We start from the raw sequence: 8,574 nt of genomic DNA, 5'->3' as shown, positions 1-8,574 counted from the left end.
CATCAGGCGGATTACAATGATCAACGAGATTTTGTCGATTATCGAAGAGCTTCGCGAAGCTGGTTTGGCGATTATAAATTAACGTTCTACACACATCGCTTAGTTGACATCACAATGCCGATCAATAAGTTTGGAGGAGGAAGCGAATCACAGTATCAGTGGCGTGGATTAATCAGAAATTACGTGCGTGATAACGCTCTTTGCATAGTCGCAGCCGACTTTGATGCAAAATCGCGCAAGATTCGATGAGTAGCGTTACCGATGGATGATACTGACACAGTAAACAAATGATACGTGCAGCAGAGTATTCAAGATTTGAAAGATCGTCTGAATGAAATCGAGAGGAAGATTAGCCTTACAAAATAATGTGCAATTATGCTAAACGAATTTGAAAAGATGATTCAAGAAGTGCATTGTGAATAATTATCCGCAATAATTATCCTAAGAAATGGTTGATAAATTGCACATTTCAGCGAGAAAAAGTTTTCCGCGAAGACACGTCACAGTACACGCATTCGATAACCTGTGGCAGGCGGATGTGGATTGGAGTACGGAGGTGTTTAAAATTATCAAAGTGCAACAAACTAATCCAGTGACATATCTTTTGGAAGATTTTTGCGGAAAGTCTATTGCTGGAGGATTCTACGAATACGAATTGCATAGCATCGCTAACTCCGACGTACATCTCGTTGAAAAGGTATTGCGCAAAAGGGGGAATAAGGCTTACGTGAAATGGTTGGGATTTGACAATTCGCATAATTCGTGGATACATAAAGATAATGTATTATAAAAAACGTATATTTATTATAAAAATATAAATACATAGGTATTAAATATATTATATATATCATATATATTGTATTTATATATTATACATACTATATTATACATATTATACTATATTTTACATATTGAGTGTGGGAAAAAGTTCGTGGCGTTTTTCCCACTAGATGGCATTAAATGCTCAGCAGTCGGCAACTATTAATCGCATCGGCAACACTAAACGTGCGTTTAAAAAGTGACATTTTAACCTTTGTTTTAAACCGAAAAAGATTGAAATCGGTGAAATGAATCAAAAGTTATTTTATTTTGAAAATGGAAATAAATAAGGAAAAAATTCGCTACTTTTTGCAGTATCACTACGATAAAGGCAAGAATGCTGCACAGGTTTGTAAAAAAATTTGCGCTATTTACGATGAAGATACTCTATCAAAATCAGCAGCACGGAAATGGTTCGCTCGCTTTCGTGCTGGAAATTTCGATGTGAAAGATGAACCTCGTTCCGATCGACCAATCACTGAAAAGTCCGATGAAATCATGGTAAAAGTCGAGCATGATAAGCATGTGAGCACTGTGGAAATTGCCAGGAAATTAGGCATCGACCATAAAACAGTTTTAAATCATTTACACAAAGCTGGATACAAAAAGAAGCTCGATGTATGGATTCCTCACGAGTTAAGTGTTAGGAACATGATGGACTGAATTAACATTTGTGATACGCTACTGAAACGGAATGAAATTGAGCCATTTCTGAAGAGAATGATAACTGATGGAAAATGGATCACCTACGACAATTCAACTAGAAAAATCGTGGATAAAGAAAGGAGAGAAGGTGCAAGCAATCGCAAAATCTGAATTGATGAGGAAGAAGGTGATGTTGTGTGGTGGGATTGCAAGGGAATCGTTCACTATGAGCTGTTATCGTCCAATCAAATAATTAATTCCGAACTCTACTGTGAACAACTGCAGAGATTACAACAAGCAATTGAGAGGAAGCCAGAATTAATCAATAGGAGAGGTGTCGTCTTCCATCACGACAATGCTCGACTACTTGATTTCAATACTCTAAGAAAAACACTTTAATTTTACTAAAAAATCGCCATGAACTTTTTCCCATATCCAATATTATATTATACATAACATACATATTATATATATTATACATATTAAACATATTAAACATATTATACAATACAAATGTATTTTATTTATATCAATAATGCTTCCATGACAGCGTTGCGATGAAATCTGACACGATATACCGCTTATCGTCGTGTGGACTTAGAGTGATTTTTGTTTCTGATACATCTTGTGCAATTTGGATCTTATGACTGCACGTCATTTCGATTGCGTCATTCAAACACTGCGTGTAATCTTCGAACATTATAGATCTCACTACAACGTTGCTCTTATCTTCTTCGTATCCTTCTTTCCTTCTACATACAAGGCATACATTTTCGCTCTAAGCTCAATGAATTCAGTGCCATGATGGCGTCTTCTCTTTCATAAGACCAGGAACTTTTTTATTCGTACGCGGAATGCCGTACGCATAGTCGCTCGAGTAATCGTGTCAAATCTATTTATATATCGCATTTCATGATATCATAGATGTTACATTCTATATGGTTACATTCTATATGAGGTATACTATCAGTATACATAATTTTGCATTTCGCGAAACAGCGGTGCCATGTACTCGCGGTGAAATTCGTACAAACACGTCTTGGATATGTCGAGGATGCACATACCCACGTATATTGGTTTGTCAAACTTCATTTTGAACTTCACCTTGAACGCAGTTCTATCGCAACCAGCAGATTCTCCGCTAAAAAGACGCTATGACTGTGGAAATTTTGTTTCGCGACCATTGCTTCAGCATCATATCCTTCCCATTAATAATTTTACGTCGACGCAATCGCGTATGTTCTCCATGATTTTGCCAAATACTGCATTTTTTTGAAAATCGTTTTTGGCCAAAGTTCTAAATTTTGTGTTTAGTTCTATATAATCGCGTAGCCATGGAGATTGCGCGAATTACAATATACGATGAACCTTTGTGATACGGAGACGAATACACTGCTGCAGGTCATAATAATGTATAACGTAACGCTATTTATCGCATAATGTTGCGAGGAGTTTGTCATCGCGCTTACCGGTTTCTCGTGTGTCAGACAGAATTGTAGGTATGCGCATCATAAAGATGATACTTCGCGTCCATCTCGAAAATATAGCCTATTGTCGAATCTAACGCGATAGTCGTAAAGTCAAAATTTTGTACGTCGTTGACCCATCGAAAACTGACGTAAGGCCAGTGGTTGACATATTGCCCAGCTGTACAGATTGTTAACATCATCAGTACATTAAGTACAATGACGATGGATTGTACGACGGCATGTATTTGTTATTAGTTCGCGCGTATCTGTTCGAACACAGACTCAGACCACATGTATACACCGCGATCGATAAACATGACCAATGTGAGCAGTTCAAATTTTATGCCAGTATGTTTTAACATGACGTCCCACGTGAAGCGGTAAGGTGTAATAATACGCGGGGTCGAGCCCATAACTCGCGACGCAACTGTCGCGGAAATTTTCAAAGATGTCGGTCAACAACAATGTCTGTTTTTAGATATAAGTCGCTATATTCACCGAGTATCCGGAGAACTGTTGTCATACGTTGATGGCATGCGCGTAAGCGTTCTCAGATACCGTATTGTCTATCAATGAACTGTAAAACGACTCGCAGTAAACACAGCTCATCCAACTTTTCGATACAGTCAATATACGGAAAGATTCTTTCGTGTCAAAAGATTAAAATTTTCTTCTGATAAATTGCAAAATTCATTTGTTATAGTATCCGTAGCTTGTCTTTACTGAGAAAAGACGCCAATTTGTCCAAACTGGAAGCGAGAAATTTGTATGAATCTATAATTTTACACAATTTTTTTTATCAATTTTGATATTATCGATATGTTTAGTAAACGAGTGTATTTTTCTTTAGTTATCAGTAAAAAATCAACACGGCCTTCGTTCGTGACAATTTCCTTAATGACGAAATGCACGTCGTAGCCTGATAAGTTATGGAAAACTACGGATATGCGAATCCCTATAATTTAGATTACAATTTGAGTGCGCGGGACCTCTGTATCGCCCGGTTAAGTGACAAGTGATTGCGTACTCGCGTATCGTCAGGTGCAAATGGTTTCTCGTACACGTGGCAGTGCGTAGCGCTGTTATATTTTTGCCAAACATCATTTTTGCCAAGCGTGAAATCCGTCATGGGTACGTTAGCCGAAATTAGAGACTGTATCAAATTTCTGAGTTCTTCCGTGAACCACGCTATATAGCCATTATCACGGCGAAAACGATAGCCCGATAGTGAGCTATCGTACGAGCAGTGCATGTAGTATCCGATACTACGCTGTGATGATGATACGTAGCTGATTCAGGATTCCCATCCCATCTTTTTCAATGCACACTTCAGGTAAACGATGAACGGAACGTATTCCTTTCTGCAGTGGTTATCGAAGCTTATCGTTCTCGCTCAGTAGTCTGATCACGCAATCGTTTAGTTTTCCACAGTCCTCACTATGGATCTCTAATTTAGTGCTCGAGCTAAAGTAGTGGCGGCATGAGAAAAGTATTATATTATATTATATATTATATTATATATAGTAATAATAATAATAATAATAATAATAATTATTATTATTATTATTATTATTATTACGCAACTATCGCAGAAATATTTTCTGTTCTTGTTTCTAATCTCACAAGGCGGATCAGGTCCTTGATCAGCGCAAAATGTCTCGCGTTATCATCCACGTACAAGAGACTTATGTGCTTGCTCCTGTTTCAGTCAATGAGTCATATCGGCATAATCCCTTTTTCATTAGTGTAGACGTTGATAGAAATGTCATTCAAAGTTTCAAATTTCTTAATTTAACTCAACGTCATTGGAAATTCGCGCGAGATTTAGAACCGATGTATAAGGACAGATATGAGGATTCCTGTTCCATATGTTTTTGAGCCAGGCTGTAGAGCGGTAATAACAGACTATGCGAAACACGCATTGTCCGCAGTTTGCACGTTGATTACCGCTCTTTTTAGCATGATTTTTCGCCGGAGTTTGATATGACATTCCATGCGCAGAGGATTGTGCTTGTCGCGTTCACCGTTAAATTCAATTACGCGATAATGCCCATCTGCTCCTGAATATCGCGTTCCTGAAAACGATGATAAGGTAGGTTCGATAATGCGCGACACATATCACTCGAGCAAATCAGTGCATTGATATAGTTCATAGTTCCGAGTGGCGATATTTTTGTTCGTGCGTTTATCACTCGCCACAAACATGCCATTAAAACAGTGTTTATTTTTATAGAGTCATCGTTGCATTATACTATGCACATGCTCGAATACAATTTCGCTCGCATTTTCAAGGAATCGGCGAGGCTCGATATATTTAGAGTTTATCACCGCGCCTGTCCGCCAGACTGTGGCTTTCAAACGCCATTTCGATAACGCGTCAACGGAGTCCATCCGGCACCCACATGCACGAATCTTTTACGCACAGATTTCTTCAGACTCTCAGAGCCGCGCGATACAATCAATTGTCTGATTATCGATTGATAATCGCGGGCGTTTGATACGGCTCTGCTTCTCCAATGATTCTATAAATTCGTCACATTGCTGTTCCCACGCGCTGTACTCTTCTCTTGTATTAAGCAAGATAGCTTGCTCAACCAAATCGTGCTCCGTGTTGTCAATTGCGCTATTGAATTGACTAATGACGTTATTTGACTAAATTTTGTTATTTTTATATCATTATGTGTGCTATTTTTATTAATGATATCAGACAGTTCATGCCCTGAAAAAAATCTTAAATTATGCTAACAAAGCAATTATATTTTGATGAAATTGCAAATGTTGCATTTTTGCATATTGCTGATGTTATTATATTGATGATGTCATCGCCGAAACATGTTAATGTCCTTGAAAAAATTTGTTATATTACGCTGACAAAGTAGTTGTATATTAGCTGATCTTGCACTATTTGGCAACGTCGCAATTGTATCATATTACATTAATCATTATCATTGCGAACCATGTTAATTGTCCTTGAAAAAATTTCTTATATTACGCTGACAAAGTCATATTGAATCTCGCAAATTTGCTGACATTGCAATTTGCGGTGTCACATTAATGTCATCGCCGGATGTCTCTAAAAATCTTTTGTTACAAAAAAGTTGTTGGAGGAGATAAGATTTAAATAAAGAAGCGATGATGTTGCATCAGTTGCTCAGACAGATTCGTTTTGCAGTGATCTCCAGCATTATGGATTCGTACGTCAATATGAGTCGAGTAAGTAAGTATTTCAATTATATTTGTTTGTGAATTTTTTTCTGTATATATTGCTTATTTTTATTTTTCTTCGTTACAGCGCGTCTTTTTATTATATCATTTTATTATGTTATATTATAATATATAATTATAATATATATATTTTATTTTATTTTTTATTATTTATAATTATTTGTACTGCGCATGGTATGATTGCGCTCGATGGCGACGCGCGTATAATACTATACCGCTGAAGGAACGATTAATTGCAGATACAGAGATATTTTTATTTTAGACATTTATTTTTTATGTAATACATTATATACAATATTATCCACAGCATATACTATCAATTCGCATTCAATATATAAATATTTGCATTCAACAAAACTATTAGCGTTGATACCGATGGTTTACAAATTTTTGAAGATTGGAATCGTCGTGAGTCTAACCCTTCATATAAAAATTGCGATTGCTAATATCGAGGCAATCATATCATCCTGCCGCACAATGTTCTTCGAAAAACGGGTAAATATCCAGTGATTGGTGCAGTCATCTACATCATCGAAAATAATGATAATGGATCTTGTCATTGAACTTGTTAAAATACGTGATGTTGACAATGTGAAATTATCTTTAAGTGAAAAGTGTTTATATATGAAACCGTTGACTATACTTTTTATGTTTGAACTCGAACAATGTGTTGAGCATATATATTTCGATTTGTGTCAATATACTAATAATATGAGCGATAAATTTAAATATTTTGTGACTCATTTACGTCAAAACTATATAAATAACAATAGCGATGTTATAGATACTTTGCATTGGATTTACGATAAAAATTTATATATTGAATGCGAATTGATAGTAAATATGATGATGATATATATGGATAATATTGTATATAATGTATTACATAAAAAATAATAAAATAATAAAATAATAAAAATAAAAATAAAAATAAAAATAATAAAAAAAAATAATAAAAAATAAATGTCTAAAATAAAAATGTCTCTGTATCTGCAATTAATCGTTCCTATCTCAGCGGTATCATATTATGCGCGCGTCGTTATCGAGCGCAATCACCATTGCGCAATGCGAATAATTATAAATAATGAAAAATAAAATAAAATATATAACATAATAAATAAATAAAATATTCTGCGTGCAAGAAGAGGATGACGACACATAAGAGGAAAAATAAGTATTAATAGTAGAAATTATACATGGAAATTATATATGTATAGTGTATGCGGTGAGGACCGCGCCTGGTAGTAGAGGGGACCGCGTCCGGAAGCGGCGGCGGAGGTCGACGAATTGCGCCCAAAGATGGCAGTAGGAACTGGCGGCGGATCGCGCCCAGCGGCGGATCGCACCCGGAGGCAACGGATTGCGCCCGGCGGCCATTAATCCCGCGCCACGTCTTCACCGCAAGTTTCTGCTACTATAATTTCCCATTACGTAATTTCCGACTATCTAATTTTCTGCACCGGGGATATCTTCGTCCTCCGCATCGATTCTCCCTCGCCTAGTGACGTCACCTCCTGTGATGTCATTCCCTTCCCCCTACCCCTGTAACATCACTCCCTTACTTAGTGATGTCACAGGAGGTGACATCATCTACCTCTTTTCTTCTCCTTGTGACATAATCTCCTTGGCCTAGTGACGTCACCTCCTTTTCCATGCCAGCGAAGAAGAGTTACTCGAAAGAACGTACCGCGAGAACCCCCGCAGTTGTTGAAAAGGCTGAAGCGCTGATTTCGGATGATTTAGGGCAACTGTTACGAGTTCTGATGGATGTAGTGAAGCTGTGGATGGAAATTGTGGCGTCTGGAAGGCCATATGTTTTTCAGCAGAATGCATCGGCTCATACAAGTCATTTGATTCAAAATTGGCTCTCAGACAACGATATGTTTTGGTCCAAGAAATTCTGGCCTTCCAACAGCCCAGATTTAAATCCCTTGGAATATGTATGAAGCGTTGAAAAGGTCTCGACATTCCAATAATGTTATTAAGGACTGCTGTTGCGGTAGCATTCGTCGGCTTGGACAACGCTACATTACAGCGTGCGTGCGAACACTTCAGAGAATAGAAGCCATCATTCAAGCTAATGGGAGATATATCGAATAATTGTGCTCTACAGAGATTCCCCAAGTGCCATGTAAAAGAATTTTTTGTAATTTAATTTTTCATTAAAAACAAATTTTTATTTAAAGAAATTGTTTGATTTGTTCCTGATTTTTCAGAAAGATGCACCCTGTGTGTGTGTGTGTGTGTGTGTGTGTGTGTGTGTGTGTGTGTGTGTGTGTGTGTGTGTGTGTGTGTGTGTGTGTGTGTGTGTGTGTGTGTGTGTACGTACGTACGTACGTACGTACGGTACGGTAACGGTCGGTACGGTACGGTAAGGTACGGTACGTACCGTTCCGTTCGTTCGTTACGGTACGGT

General features: G+C 37.4%; 1 pseudogene; it reads left to right on the top strand.

The window, feature by feature from the left end:
• The first annotated feature begins 7,810 nt into the window (after window positions 1-7,810).
• The window catches only part of LOC105627850, a 27,086-nt pseudogene continuing 26,322 nt past the window's right edge, over window positions 7,811-8,574 (top strand).

The sequence above is a fragment of the Atta cephalotes genome (genome assembly GCF_000143395.1).
Source record: "Atta cephalotes unplaced genomic scaffold scaffold00010, whole genome shotgun sequence".
NCBI lineage: Eukaryota > Metazoa > Arthropoda > Insecta > Hymenoptera > Formicidae > Atta > Atta cephalotes.
Note: the sequence above shows the minus strand (reverse complement) of the source record. Positions and strands in the feature narration are given on the sequence as shown.